Source organism: Canis lupus, chromosome 27 (genome assembly GCF_011100685.1).
Source record: "Canis lupus familiaris isolate Mischka breed German Shepherd chromosome 27, alternate assembly UU_Cfam_GSD_1.0, whole genome shotgun sequence".
Lineage (NCBI taxonomy): Eukaryota > Metazoa > Chordata > Mammalia > Carnivora > Canidae > Canis > Canis lupus.
This window is the reverse complement of record NC_049248.1, coordinates 31,487,632-31,504,230: the sequence shown is the minus strand read 5'-3', so window position 1 is coordinate 31,504,230 and position 16,599 is coordinate 31,487,632. Positions and strand designations below refer to the sequence as shown.

At 37.0% G+C, this 16,599-nt stretch overlaps 1 long non-coding RNA gene and 1 pseudogene across 2 annotated transcripts in view; one reads left to right on the top strand and one right to left on the bottom strand.

Moving 5' to 3' along the window:
* Positions 1-8,964, top strand: part of LOC111092840 — a 57,239-nt gene extending 48,275 nt beyond the window's left edge. For both annotated transcript variants that reach the window (XR_005379653.1, XR_005379654.1), the window contains exon 4: positions 8,842-8,964. This is a non-coding gene — a long non-coding RNA (uncharacterized LOC111092840). The remainder of the gene's footprint in view (positions 1-8,841) is intronic.
* On the bottom strand, positions 3,601-3,712 carry LOC119866502 (annotated as a pseudogene).
* Positions 8,965-16,599: the final 7,635 nt, after the last annotated feature.

Sequence of the window (16,599 nt, the reverse complement as noted above, 5' to 3'; positions counted from 1 at the left end):
ATGCTATGAATGCAACCACTATGATGTTTTTAAGGGAAAGCAACAAAAATATAAAATCACTTTCAATTATTTTTCAGTGTTTCATTGAAATTTCTTTGCCTATGACACCAGGACAGGCTTGGGCATCAGATGTTTCTGGTGTCATTTTGAGTTACAATGATGATAATGTTCTAAACCCATTGTCGTGGCAATTTTTTTTTCAAATATTTTATTTCATTCTTTCATGAGAGAGAGAGAGCCAGAGACACAGGCAGAGGGAGAAGCAGGCTCCATGCAGGGAGCCTGATGTGGAACTCGATCCCAGGACCCTGGGATCATGCCCTGAGCAAAAGGCAGAGATGCTCAACCCCTGAGCCACCCAGGCATCCCATAAATTTTCTAATTTTTTAAGAGATTTATTTATTTACTTTAGAGAGAGAGAGAGAGCACATGCAAATGAGAGGGAGAGGGAGAGAGAAGCAGACTCCCTGCTGAGTGCGATGCCTGATGTGGGGCTCAATCTCAGGGCCTGAGCTGAAATTAGGAGTTGGATGCTTCACCTACTGAACCACCTAGGCACTCCCAAATTTTCTGATTTGATAGAGGACTCAGTGGACAGTGCACTGGATGCACTGTATGGACACATCTTCCAGTTCCTGGTGGACCGCTGAACACCACAGACCTGGCTTCTAATGACAGTGTCAAGAATCTAGTCTGGGTGGACTCAGAACCACTCCTCTATCAGCATTTTTGGTGTTACCCAGTGATCAAAAAGAAGGTGGTTGTGGAACCTGTTGGGCTGACTGGTTTCCAGACAGAGACACTCAGGAAGTTTTTAGATTGTATTTGCACAGTGCTGTGTGAGCCAAGGACCATTCTGAGGTCTGAAGCCCCCTTGCACTCCCCTATTCCCCCACAAAGATCCTGCATCCAGAGCAAGGATTGGCCTAACTGGAGCCTCAGTGCTCCTCTGGCCTGCTAGTCTGGCTGCCAATAAAGAGCCCTTCCAATGGGAAAACAAAAACAAAAACAACCCAAAAACCAAAAACCAAAACTACTAAGAGACTTAGAAGAGAATCCCTATTGGCTATCTCCTGTTGCTTAGTACTCTTCTGAAAGGAAGCTGCTCCTTTTGCAAATTCTGCTGAGTCCCACCACAGCTTTGCCACTTGCACACTGTGTGGCTGTGGGCAAGTCACCGATAGATATTTGTAAAGATATAATGTGATATCACAGGATGTGACAGAAATTTGGAAGCTAGCAAGAGGAATCTTTTCTTTCATTTCTTTTTCTAATCAGTCTACCCGACCTGCCCATTCACCTCAGTCTTTCATTTTAGTCAAAGAGCAAGCTAAAAGAAAATATCAGCTTTTCTTTTTCCTTCATGTTCTTCTAGTTAAACCAGTTAAATTTTGGTTCATTTGAGATGGTCCAAATTTCATGCATAGAGAAAATGTGTCAAAAATATTATCTCCGTATCATCAAAGACATCAATTCAACACTGTAAGACAAAACAACAGCAGTATAATGTAACTAGCTAACAGTGGTTTCAAATTCCGAGTAACGTTGAATAACGAGGCAGCTTCAGCTTTGGCATTTTAAAGCTACCTTTACTGCAAGTGTTTTTCTATGATTGTGATTAAAAAATTGTATATATCATTATTTAGTTGTTGTTTCTTTTTTTTACAGCATGATGAGTCGTAATAAATTTCTCTTTGGTTTCATTTTCTGGAAGAATGCAGAGTGGAACACCTTTGATAAAAGGCAAATTACCTAGTAAAATCAAGTGATCCAAGATCATCTCATGATTGATAAACATAAATAAGCAGATATTATAAGTTATTGAAGGATGTTAAATTAAAAGCTGAGAGCAACCATTTTTTACATTTCATGATTCCATAAGTTTTAAAGTGTTTAGTGATCAACCATTGTGTGCAAACTCAATGACCAAGTGAATTAAGCGGTGGAAAGAGAAGTGACACAAACCTATTATTTCACCGATGGTTAGAATAAAAACGGGTAGGATAAGAAGAAAAAAAAAAGTAAAGATAATTCAAACCATCTGAGAAAGTGTGCAATAATTGTTAAAGGACTCTTAAAAGGAGAGATCAGATTCCGAAATTGGGGGTAAGGCAGTGACCAAGAACAGTTGGATGCTGACTGGATGTTTGAATTGGGATGAGAAGAAAGTAGAGTTTCAACAGAGAGGTTGATAAAAACTTTTTCAAGAAGATTAGCATGAGGTCAGAAGGGCAGAAAATCATATTTAGGTTAATAGGAAATCTCCGTTTATTCTGTTTAAGCCAAAGTGGGTGAGAAAATTTTTAGAAATAATGTATGAAGGCCCTGAAAGCCTGTTAGGGATATCCAGACTCTGCTTTTGAGAGACAAATATGCCGAGGGTAATTAAAATGCATTGAAAGGGAAATAGGTGTAGAAAACTAACAATTGTTTAGATGAAGGTAATAAGAATCTGAAATAAAAAGGTGAACACTAGGGGTACCTGGTGGCTCAGCCGGTTCTGCTCAGGTCATGGTCTCAGGGTCCTGGGATACAGCGCCCTGTCAGGCTCTGCTCTCAGTGGGGAGACTGCTTAGGATTCTCTCTCTTCCTCTGCCCCTCCCTCCACTCGGCTCTCTAAAGAACAAAGGTGAGCACTGGATGATAAGGAGGTAACAAAGGAGAGAAATAGCGAAGTGACAAAATTTACAGGACTCTGAAATATAGTATACAAACTAAAAAGCATACGTATCTTATGTTACTCTCAAGTGTATATAAACTATCATAATTTTCACAAACCAGCACCCTTATCAAGGAAGAGAATACCCCCAGAAGATTCCACTGTCTATCTCCACCTCTACCCATCCTACTGCTTCTTATACAGCGTGGATTTTTTTCAATTGCTTTCATATTTTGCATAAGTACAAATTATCCACGATATCCCTTTGTGTCTGGCTTATTTAACTCAACACCATGATGGTGATATTTATCCACGTTTTTGAATATTGGCCCTTCTCGTTGCAGTGTAGTGTTCTATCGCATAGATGTACCATAGTTATTCACCCGTTCAACTGTTGGTGGACATTTGGGTATTTTTCAGTTTGGAATAATAACATATAATTCTGCTATGGACTTTTGTGTATACACCTTTTTGTGAACACACATAAAATTTCCATTGGATATGTATCTGTGAATGGAATTTCTGGGTCATGTGTAATATGTAGCGGTACTAGATAATACCAGTTTTCTGAAGTAGTTGCAGCAATTAATGCTCACTTAGCAGTGTATGAATTCCAGCTGTTCCATACCCTTACCAGTACTTGGCATTTTCTATCTTTATGTTATATTATTCTGATGAGTATACAATAGCTTGTTCTCATGGGTTCTATTTGTATTTTCTTAACATAATTAGTAGAGTTATATGTTTTTCTTTTTTTGCCATTTGGATGTCCTCTTTTGTAAAGTGATGAATTTCTTACACATTCTGGATAGAATTCCTTTGTCAGATATATGTGCGACAAATAAATTCTCCCACTCTCTAGATTGCTTGACTCTGTTAATTTCATCTTTTGATGAAGAAAGGTTATTTTTAATACGGTTTGATATATGTCAACAGTTAGTGGAATATCATGATTAGATGCCACAAAATGCACAGCAATATCTCAACCATAAATGTATTGTATTGGTCACTAGGACCTTCTCATCCTTTTCTGACCTCTCTTTCATACAATACCAATTTAACAAGATTTTGCCAGTAAGGGAGAATACATAAATGATTACTCCAAGTTACCTACGCTGGGTGATCTTGAAGGTACTGTTAACAGAATCAGATAAGTCAATAAGAGATGCCTCTGTCATTTTTATTTTTTTAAAGATTTATTTGAGAGAGAGAGAGAGAGAGAGTTTGTGTATGCAAGCAAGTCGGGGGGTTGAGGGGAGGAGTAAAAGAGTCTTTGCAGTGGGATCTCAGGACCCTAAGATAATGACCTGAGCCAAAACCAAGAGTCAGACACTTAACCAATTGTGCTACCCAGGCTCCCCAAGAGATGCCTTTTTAGGGATAAACACAGTTTTGATTTGGGACAAAATGAGTTTGAGGTATTTATAAGACATTGAAGTAGAAATTTCCAGTAGGCCTCAGACTTTAAGAGCATAACAAGTTGAAACTGGAATTGGTTGAAATTACTGAGAGGAGACCATACATACAAGAACACAAATGGGAGCTGAATCTAAATATGCCTCCAGGTAGTGGTTAGAGGGGGATATGTCTTCAGTCACCTGTTAGACATTTTTTTAAGCTGTAAGTCTCATTGTCACCTCACACCCAAAGCAGTTAAAATAGAGCTCATATTCTCCTTCTGGTTCCCAGCACCTTCTTCCCCTTCATTGGAGTTCACATTTCTGAGAAGTTTAGCTCTGGTTCTTCTAGTTACTCAGACACCAAGCTTTCAAGTCAACAGTGACTCCTCATTCTTTTTCACCCCTTTTTTTAGTCTTTAAGGCCTATTAATTCTTTTATTCATTCCTTATTTTTATTTTCATGGACTTTTCCTTAAGCTATATTAATGATCTCTCAAACTCTCAAATGTTGGCCTCTTACCCACTTTTCTTTGTTTGCAAAACATTTTTTTAGTATTTAATCATTAAGCCAAGTACTATGCCAAATGCATTATATAAAAATATTTTTTTAATTTTCATATACTACTATGAGAAATCTGGGAACATAAAGTGTTTAAGTACCTTGCTGGTGGCCATACCGAGCCAGGGATCCAACCCAGATACATGGGAACCTGAAGTCATCTGTTAACTTGTATCATTTTCTTCCTCCACACAACTACCACATTAATAGTCTTAAAACCTTTTTCATATTTTATCTCTTCTACATCCTTCTTCACCCATGAGATAAAGCGGTAAAAAGGTAAAGTGGTAAAATTTGGCAATATACAAAGCCCTCTGTAAATATGACTTCCACCCATTTCTCCAAACTTTCATTAATCATCTGTTCTGGTAAAGTTGATGTGATCCCACACCCTGCCCCACTGCTATAATATACTTATCTCAGAATAGTGTTTTATCTCACACTATAGCTCTAAAATGGTTACTCCCCACCCCATCCCTTACAATTTAAAATAATTATATTGCATTTCTCTGATGTAAACTGTAGTTACCTAAACCATTAATGTAGAGGGGTTTTTGTGCCTATCATTCAAATTTTACTTTTTCCCTAAAGAATAAAATGATTTTAAGATTTTGTTGATCTATTTATTTGAGAAAGACAGAAAGAGAACACACAGGAGGAGGGACAAAGGGAGATGGAGAGAGAGAATCTCAAGCATAGTGTGGAGCCTGATGCAGGGCTCGATCTCAGGACCCTGAGATCATGACCTGAGCTGAAATCAAGAGTCTGACACTCAACCAACTGAGCCCACCCAGGCACCCCAGGGAAAAAAAATAAATCCCTTTATTATTCTTTTCATGCACAAAATTATAAACTCTAAGTCCATTTTATAAATGTTTAGGAAGTAGTGAACTACTGTAAGACATACTAACCACCCAGTGGTATCATATTCACTGTATTATTTTTTTAATCATTAATGAAGACTATAAAGTCTTTATACCAGTCTAATCACCTTTCAAAGTTGGATATATCTATCATTGTTGGATATAAGAATTTTCCAACTGACTTCAAGCCATTTGATGGTAACTATAGTTGCAAGACAAATTCAGTTCTAATTTTCTAAAATAATATTTTTAAATATACTAATGCCCTAAGTCTGATGTCCTTTAGCCATTTACTTTCCAAGTGATTGAATAAATGTGTCAAAACATATTTGGCAGTACTTTCCTTGGTAAAGCCACACTATAGTACATGATTATAACAACGGGAATATCTATAAGCCTGGCATCCTAAGAGTTGTTCCTTGTTTGAATTATGTTGCAAAGTTTGACACATGTTGAACACTACATTTTTACTATCCCACTTTTTTTTTTCATTTAATCTTCAAGCATTCCAGTGACTACTGTGTTTTTCAAAAATCCTAAAAATACATTATTTCTTTAAAATAGATAGGGGTGCCTGGATGGCTTAGTAGCTTAAGCATCTGACTCCAGCTCAGGTCATGGTCTCAAGGTCTTGGAATGGAGCCCCATGTAGGGCTCCATACTCATGGGGAATCTGATTGTCCCTTCTCCTTTGCCCACTCCTGACTCATGCTCTCTCTCACTCTCTCTCGCTCTCTCTCTTAAATAAATAAATAAATAAATAAATAAATAAATAAATAAATAAAATCTTTAATAAAATATAATAATTGGTATATATTTTTCTACTGTTTTATAATCTTAGAATAGAAGATCCTTCATGAATCACCTAGTCCAATATTTCAGCTCACAAGTGAGAAAATGAATACCTACAGTGGCGCTATGCTCAAAGTTTATAATTTGTTAGTGCTAGAACTTGAGGTTCTTCAATTTTGACTTAATGCTTTTTCTACTTAACACACTATTTTCTGTTTTGTATTCTTAATATATTTTTAAGAAACATATAGTTTGAAAATTCAAAAGTTCTGGCAAATCTTATTCTTCTTACAGTTGACAGCAGCCTCAGCACTGAACCTTGATACTCAGAAGCAAGTGCTCTTAACCACACAAGCCGCTTCTTCTGTGGTTCATATCTCTTGCGCTGAATTAATATAAATACTTTTCTTTGATTTTTCAACTCAGAGGCATAATCTGTAGAATTTTGCCCCACACTACACACACATTCCTTAAGTCCCTATCCTTTGAATACTTTTATTTCAGAATTTTTGATACTGTCAATATTTCCTGTTTATAAGTAATTGTTTTTCAGGGCTGGAATTTCTTTCTTTTGTTTTTCCAAATCTTTCCGCCTTATTTAGTTTGAGATCTTTGCAGCTTGGTTCATGGATTCTAGCCTTGCCCATTGCACAGTATATACTGATCCAGATGATAAACCAGTGAACTATGTCAAAAGCACTCTCAATATTACATTTGACAAAAAAGTTTTGTACTTTTCACATAGCTTGTTGCCCCATAAAAGGGTTAACAGCACAATTTTTTAAAAATAAATTAAGAAGTATTTATAGGGAAAAAAAAGTACTTTTCTTACCAAGAAAAGTACTGCCAAATATGTTTTGACAAATTTATTCAATCACTTGGAAAGTAAATGGCTCCTTTTTAAAACTGGTTAGTTTGGTATATATCTTTCACTAATTCTTGCACTAAATTACTTTTGATAGACACATCAATCACATTCCCATTAATGGCCATATGGGGTTGTTTTGGGTACATATGTCAGAGTTTAGCTAAGCTACCCCATGGCGTTGCTGCCTTAGCATCCATTGTATTTGGCCAGGCAGCCTTCAGTGACTTTTAAACTGACACTCGCCCCCTCATGCAACCGTGTGCCCTAATAGCAGCTATTGTGACTTTGTTAAATTAACATTAATTAAAAAAGAACCCCCTGAGTATTACAGTTCAATAACAGGAGGAACTGAAATACAGATTATTACTCCCAGGTCCTGGAGGAAGTACCCAGTACATCTCCAGTGGCCACAGCCTGAGGTCAAAGTGGAGTGTAGACAGAAAGAATCAGGTGCAGGTGCACTGCCTTGAATAGGGTCAGTGCTTTATGAGGGTGGAGTGCTTTGAAATTCCCAGACTAAGTCTAGATTGGTCAATTGAAACCAAAAAGAACAGGATTTTGGTAAGCTCCAAGGAGGTCTTATTCTAGGCGTGCACAAGGGGAAGGCCTGGGAGGTAGGGGAGAATGTTTCCCATGAAGGTGCAGTGGTTGTTGTCACGCCAGAACTTCACACTTGCGACTCTGTGGGCTGTTATCTAGGCTATGGGCTCAAGGGAGGGGTAATGTCAATTCAAGGTCCTCACAGGTCACTTGACCACAGGAAATGGATGCTAAGACAAAAATATTATGGAGTAATTTAGCTAAACTCCCCATAGCAGTACACAGAGTCATGAGTAAATATAAATATAAAGTTCCCCAACAGAACTTGTGATCAACAGTCTCTCCTGTCTCCCAGTAGCTTCCCCTTTGGTTTACCAAAACTCTACTCTTTTGGTTTGAATGAACCAATCTGGCCTTAGCCTGAGACCCCAAAGCACTCCAACCACAGGCCCTATTAATGGCAGCACCTCAAGTCCTGACTTACTCTACCTTGACCTTCCCATGCAGCCCCTGGAAGGATGCTGTACTTCTTCCAGGCCCTGTGAGTAACAGACTTTTCTATTTCATTTCCTTTTGAGGTCTGTTGCTGAACCATGGCTCACCATCTGGCATCCTGTGCACCACTTAGTAAATGTTAATTTGATAAATTCATAATCATTTAAGTAAATTTTTTATTTTAAAGCAGTTTTAGATTAATAGAAAAATTGTGAAAGTAATATAGAGGTCAAGCAGATTTGCTCCTGTGTGTTTTCTTCCAGGAAATTTAGAGTTTTAAATTTAGGAGTCTGAGCCATTTTGCATTAATTTTTATGAAAGGTGTATGGCCTGTACATAACTGTTGTTCATTAGTTTCAAATGTAGTGTTCAATAATTTATCAGTTGCATATAATACCCAGTGCTCATCTCATCATGTGCTCTCCTTAATGTACATAACTGTTTTTGAAAAGTTTGCTTATGTGGCTGGGTCATGTTGCAGCACTGAGTTCTTCTCAATCTCTTTAGCAGCGAAAAAGTTTGGAGGTTGAGTTTTTCTCTCTGTAATTTAACCAGTAGCATGAAAGCATTTTCTTGGATGTAACACTCTTTGTTGGTACAAATTTCTATGTTAAAATTTAGAGGCACTAGACCCTTAAAATCTTTCTGTATCTTGAATTTTGTAGGAAATTTCTGGCTTTCTGTCACTAAGAAGATGAGTCTTGCAGAAGATGAGAAGGGCCTTTGAAATATCCTACATCTTGTTTAGAAAGATATTTCCTCAAACTAAGTAATATGTAATTATGAACTAATATCTATAATTATTTAACTTGTAATAAAATAATTTATTGATTATAGTTATTGTGTAGTCAGTATTGTTAATGACAAATGAGGTCTTTTTAGATTTACTTAAAAAGCATTCCTCTTGTCAGTTAAGTTACACAAATGTTTAACTAGAAAAAAATGTTTCATTGAATATACATAAGGTAGTTGGTGGTTGGAACAGTAGTTTTCTCCCCATTTTAGGAAAAATCAAACCAAGTATTGGGGATAAATTTATGAGTGATTTAGGAAAAATCTCAGATTTCTAACTTCTACCATAATATTTTCACATAGGATACCCTCCAGAAAATTGCTAGGATATTGGCAACATGGAATAGGATTATGGGTAAGGGAAGAGAATAGTATGTCTTTGATCAAGCAAGAGGATTCCTCTAAAGGTTCCAAAGTAAGACTTTTCAGCAATTTCCTCTTAGTAGCCATTACATGTGCCTTTTGGTGCTGTAATACCAAAACAGTCTTTTGGTAGCTGTTGAGCCTCTAAATTTTGAGTGGAGAAAGGAATCAGTATAGAATAAGTATCCTTTGAGAATGCACACCTTTGCAAAGGGATGTCATTCCAATTCTGTGCAGTGCTGTTTTGACTTTGGCATGTCTCTGAGTGTTAAGCATGCAAGGACTGAATTCTGAAGACACGGTATCTCAATTTATTCAGACCTCACTGGGTTGGAACTTGACCTGGATATAATTCTTTCCCTTCTACCAGAATTTAATTTAGATATATATGCTTTTCTTTTTTTCCTTTTCCCACCACAGAATAGAAAAACCTGATGTAGTTATTGTCTGGCATCAGCTATGAGTTTAAGAAACATTCTCTTGCCAGATTTTTGACAGAGACTTCATTAGTGTCTGCCCACTGAGAAAGAATATATGTAAGGGAGTACTTGCTTAGAAGATTCCAGCTTGGTAAATCTGATAGGAAACAACTCAAGTATAAATCATTGCCTTGACAAGGAAAACAACTCTAATTGCCATTTCCACTTATGCTTAATTTTCCAGTGTGTGAGACAGGAAAAGTAAAGATGAAAGTGTAACTGTTTGCTGGCATAAAAGTTCTCAGGCAGTTTTTGAAAGAATCAACAAGCATAAGAAATTATTAAATCTTGGTAGAAGTAGGTTACCTTTAGTGCATAAAAGAGGAAAAAATAAGATAGGTCAGAAAGAAGGAAAAGTTGGAGGAGATCCTGCGAAAACAAGTGAGATTACCATGTGACAATAATGGAAAAGTCTCAGGGTTGGAAGTCAGCACAACTGTGTATTGGTTTCAGCTCTGCTGCTAAATAGCTATTTGATTTTAGGCAAAGAGATCACTTTCTTGGATTCAGTTTCTCCTTTTATTCCATGGAGGTCACAACATCTGAGATTTCCTTCGATTTCAGCTTCTATGAATCCATAAGATGAAAAACCATAGGTGAAAACATTTTTATAAACACAAAACTCTATACAAGGGCCAGGTGTTATTCTGATTGATGAAATTTCTTACCTGAAGAGGAGACCAGGGGCAAATTTCACAGCTGTTCCTGACAAGTGTGGAGAGTCTGTGTGCAGCTGTAGCACACGCACACCCTGCTCCAGGCTGAGCCTTGCAGGCATGAGGAGTTTCGCACTCAAGTGGGGCTAGAGGGATGGTGCCAGTGACGGCTGGATGCCCAGAAGCCTTCTCAGCATTGCACAGGGGGCAAGGACAGGCATGTTACAAACATTGATTCTTGTAACCCTTTCTTGAAAACAGACAATCTCCTTAGTAGAATTTTACTTCCTTTAGCCTCTGAAAAGACTAAAGAGTTTCCAGGCATTCTCACAGATTGGCTTTCTTCAACTGGTTTTTGTAGCCTTTGCATCAGCAGCCCCATAGATTAGGACTACATTCTATAAGGAAAAACAAGGAACATGACCCAATCAGTTGTCATCAGTGCCCACACACATACCCTTCATCATCTGAGAATGCTGAGCCCACGATGTAGTTTAGGAAGTCAGGAAAGTGACAAAATAAACACTTTTGAGGGAATTTCTTGTTTCACTTTGTTTCACTAAGCTCTTCCTTTCTCCCCTGTGGCTTTGTAAAAGATGTTTTTTAAGGACTTCTGGGGGAAGATGGTGGAGTAGGAGGACCCAAATCACCTTGCTGCATGCATACAACTACATAACACTCGCATCAGTGTAAACAACCCAGAAAAGGATGTAAAGTGTGACACTGTATACCTAAAACATGGAGGCAGGGAGTAAATATTTTTTAGAATGAATTCAAATTTATGTTACCATCAACTTAATTTAGACTGCTATATGCACAAGATGTTATATGTAACCTAATTGTAAACACAGATAAAAAACTGGTAATAGATATGCAAAAGATTTTTAAAAGAAGGAATCTAAGTGTATCACTAAAGAAAAGCAGGAAACCATGAAGGAACAGAGCAAGGAAAGAAAGGAACAGAGAAGAACTATAAAAACAACCATGAAACAAGTAACATAATGGCAATAAGTACATACCTATCAATAATTAATTTGAATGTCAATGGACTAAATGCTCTAATCAAAATATGGAGTGTAATGGAATGGATAAACAAAACCTATATCTATGCTGCTTAGAAGAGATTCATTTCAGCGATGCCTGAGTTGCTCAGTGGTTGAGCGTCTGCCTTCCACTCAGGGCGTGATCCTGGTCCTGGGCTTGGGTCCCACACTGGGGTCCCACAGGGAGTCTGCTTCTCTCTCTGTCTATGTCTCTATCTATGTCTCTGTCTCTCATGAATGAATAAATAAAATCTTTTTTTTTAAAAGAAAAGATTATTTCAGACTTAAAGACTCATGTAGACTGAAAGTGAAGGAATGGAAAAACGTGTACCACGTTAAATGGAAGTGAAAAGAAAGCTGGCGTAACAATACTTAGACAATATAGACTTTAAAATAAAAACTGTAATAGGAGACAAAGAAGGATACTACATACTGATAAAGGGAACAATCCAACAGGAAGATATAACAATTGTAACTATTTATGCACCCAACATAACAGCACCCAAATATGTAAAGCAGCTAATAACAAACATTAAGGAAGAAATTGATGGCAATACAATAAGTAGGAGACTTTAACACTCTACTTCCATTAATAGACAGATCATATAAACAGAAAATCAACAAGGAAACAGTGCCTTTTAAAGACACATTGGACCAGATATATCTAACATATATTCAGAACATTCCATCCTAAAATAGCAAAATACACATTATTTTCAAATGCACATGGAACATTTTCCAGAACAGATCACAGACCAAACCACAAAACAAGTCTCAACAAATTCAAAAAGATTAAAGACTTACAATGAATCTTTTCTGACTATAATGCTATGAAACCAGAAATAATCCAAGAGAAAAAACTCTGGACAGAACAAAAATGCATGGAGGTTAAATAACATGCTACTAAACAATGATTGGTTAACCAAGAAATCAAAAGGAAATTAAAAAAAAATACATGGAGACAAATGAAAGTGAAAACACAATGGGCCAAAATCTTTGGGATACAGCAAGTGGTTTTAAGAGGGAAGCTTATAGTCATGCAGTCCTACCTCAAGAAGCAAGATAAATCTCAAATAAACAACTAGCATTATACCTACCAAATCAGTAGACGGAAGGAAATAATAATAAGGGTTAAAGTATAAATAAACAAAATAGAAACTAAGAAGCAATAGAACAGATCAATAAAACCAGGAGTTGATTCTTTGAAAAGATCAACAACACTGATAAACTCATCAGGAAAAAAAAGAGAGAGAGAGAGAGAGAGAGAGAATACTCAAATAAAACCAGAAATGAAAGGAGAGAAATAACAACTGACACCACAAATATACAAAGGATTGTAAGAGAATCTTATGAGAAATTGTAGGCCAACAAACTAGACAACCTAGAAGAAATAGATAAATCCTAGAAACATATAAGTTCCCAAAACTGAGTCAAGAAGAAATAGAAAACTCGAACAGACTGAAAACCAGCAAGGAAATTGAATTAGTAATCAAAAAACTCCTAACAAACACAAGTTCAGGACCAGATGGCTTCACAGGTGAATTCTACCAAACATTTAAAGAGTTAATACTTATTCTTCTCAAACCATTTCAAAAAATAAAAGAGGAAGGGAAGGAAGCTTCCAAATTTTTTCTGTGAGGCCAGCATTACCCTGATACCAAAACCAGATAAAGCAGATAAGGACACCACAAAAAAAGAGAACTACAGGCTAATATCTCTGATGAACGTAGATGCAAAAATCCTCAACATCATATTAGAACACTGAATCCAACAATATATTTTTTTTTAAAAATCGGGATCCCTGATCTTAGATCAGGATCTTAGAGACCAATGAAAGCTCAGCAGTTTAGTGCCTGCCTTTGGCCCAGGGTGTGATCCTGGAGTCCTGGGATCGAGTCCTGCATCAGGCTCCCTGCATGGAGCCTGCTTCTCCCTCTGCCTCTCTGTCTCCATGTCTCTCATGAATAAAAAATAAATAAAAATAAAAATAAGTCACTCACAAAGATCAAGTGGGAAAGTGGAATTCATTCCCAGGATGGAAGGATGGTTCGATATTGGCACACCAATCAACATGATATGCCACACTGACAAGAGAAGATAAAAAGCATATGGTTATTTCAACAGATGCAGAAAAAACCATTTGACAAAGTATGACATCCATTAATGATAAAAACTCTCAACAAAGTAGATTTAGAAGGCAAATACCTCAACATAATAAAAGGCCATATAAAAAAACCCACAGCTAATATAATACTTAATGTTGAAAAACTGACAACTTTTGCCTTAAGATCAAGAACAAGACAAGGATGTCCACTTTCACACTTTTATTCAATATAGTAATGGAAGTCCTAGCCACAGCAATCAGACAGGAAAAAGAAATAAAAGGCATCCAAATTGGTAAGGAAGAAGTAAAACTTTCACTATTTGAAGATGACATGATACTATATGCAGAAAACACAGTAATATACCTGTATACTGAAAACTATAAAACATTGATGAAAGAAACTGAAAGATATTCCATGCACAAATTGAAGGAACAGATATTATTAAATGTCAATACTACCCAAAGCAATCTACAGGTTTAATGCAATCCCTATTGAAATACCACCAGCATTTTTCACAGACCTAGAACAAGTAATCCTAACATTTGTATGGAACCATAAAAGACCCTGAATAGCCAAAGCAATCTTGAAAAGAAAAAAAAAATGAAGGTATCATAATCCCAGACTTCACGATACTACAAAGCTGTGTAATGAAAATATTATGGTACTGGCACAAAAAAACAGACGCACAGATCAATAGGACACAACCCAGAACCCAGAAATGAACCCATGACTACTTGGCCAATTAATCTTTGACAAAGGAAGGAAGAATATGTAATGGTAAAAAGGCTCTTCAACAATGGTATTGGGAAAACCAGACAGCTACATGCAAAAGAATGAAACTGGACCACTTTCTTATATCATACACAAAAATAAACTCAAAATGGGTTAAGGACCATAAACGTCCTAGAAGACAGCACAGGCAGTAATTTCTTTGACATCAGCTGCAGCAACATTTTCCTAGACATAGGGAAAGGAAACAAGGCAGGGGAAACAAGGAAAAAGCAACTATTGGGACTACATAAAAATAAAAAAGCTTCTGCACTGGGAAGGAAACTGTCAGCAAAACAAAAAGATGATACACTGAATGGGAGAAGATATTTGCAAATGATATATCCCAAAAGGGGTTAGAGTTCAAAATATATTAAGAACTTATACAACTCAACACCAAAAACAAATAACCCAATTAAAAATGGGCAGAAGACATAAACAGACATTTCTCCAAAGCAGGCATATAGAAGGACAACAGACACGAGAAAAGATGCTCAACATCACCAATCATCAGAGAAATGTAAATAAATCAAAACCACAATATCACTTCATATTTGTCAGAATGGCTAAAATTAAAAACACAAGAAACAAGTGTTGGCCAGGATGTGGAGAAAAACAACCCTCATGCACTGTTAGTGGGAACACAGACTGGTGCAACCACTGTGAAAAAAAAAAATGTGGAGACTCCTCAAAAAAATAAAAATAGAATTACCACACGATGCAGTAATTCCACTATTAGGTATACACCCAAAGAGTAAAAAACACTAATTTGAAAACATATATGCCCTCATATTTATTGCAGCATTATTAACAATAGCCAAAATATGGAAGTAGCCCAAGTGTCCACTTATAGGTTAGTGAATAAAGAGATAAAGATGAACGGAATAATAGTCATAAAAAGGATGAAATCTTGCCATTTGCAACAACATGGATGGACTTAAAGGGTAAAATGCTAAGTGAAATAAGTCACTTGGAGAAAGACAAATACTATATGATTTTTTTTTTTTTTTTTTTTTTTTTTTTTTTTTAAATTTATTTTTTTATTGGTGTTCAATTTACTAACATACAGAATAACACCCAGTGCCCGTCACCCATTCACTCCCACCCCCCGCCCTCCTCCCCTTCTACCACCCTTAGTTCGTTTCCCAGAGTTAGCAGTCTTTATGTTCTGTCTCCCTTTCTGATTTTTATACATATGTGCAATTTAAGAAACAAAACAAAGAAAAAAAGAAACAAAAAAACAGACTCTTTGTTAGTGTATAGAAATGCCATTGATTTTCTGGGCATTGATTTTGTATCCTGCCACGCTACCAAATTGCTGTATGAGTTCTAGCAATCTTGGGGTGGAGACTTTTGGGTTTTCTATGTAGAGTATCATGTCATCGGCGAAGAGGGAGAGTTTGACTTCTTCTTTGCCAATTTGAATGCCTTTAATGTCTTTTTGTTGTCTGATTGCTGAGGCTAGGACTTCCAGTACTATGTTGAACAGCAGTGGTGAGAGTGGACATCCCTGTCTTGTTCCTGATCTTAGGGGAAAGACTCCCAGTGCTTCCGCATTGAGAATGATATTTGCTGTGGGCTTTTCATAGATGGCTTTTAAGATGTCGAGGAAGGTTCCCTCTATCCCTACACTCTGAAGAGTTTTGATCAGGAATGGATGCTGTATTTTGTCAAATGCTTTCTCTGCGTCTAATGAGAGGATCATATGGTTCTTGGTTTTTCTCTTGCTGATATGATGAATCACATTGATTGTTTTACGGGTGTTGAACCAGTCTTGTGTCCCAGGGATAAATCCTACTTGGTCATGGTGAATAATTTTCTTAATGTACTGTTGGATCCTATTGGCCAGTATCTTGTTGAGAATTTTTGCATCCATGTTCATCAGGGATATTGGTCTATAATTCTCCTTTTTGGTGGGGTCTTTGTCTGGTTTTGGAATTAAGGTGATGCTGGCCTCATAGAACGAATTTGGAAGTACTCCATCTCTTTCTATCTTTCCAAACAGCTTTAGGAGAATAGGTATGGTTTCTTCTTTAAACGTTTGATAGAATTCCCCTGGGAAGCCATCTGGCCCTGGACTCTTGTGTCTTGGGAGGTTTTTGATGACTGCTTCAATTTCCTCCCTGGTTATTGGCCTGTTAAGGTTTTCTATTTCTTCCTGTTCCAGTTTTGGTAGTTTGTGGCTTCCCAGGAATGCGTCCATTTCTCCTAGATTGC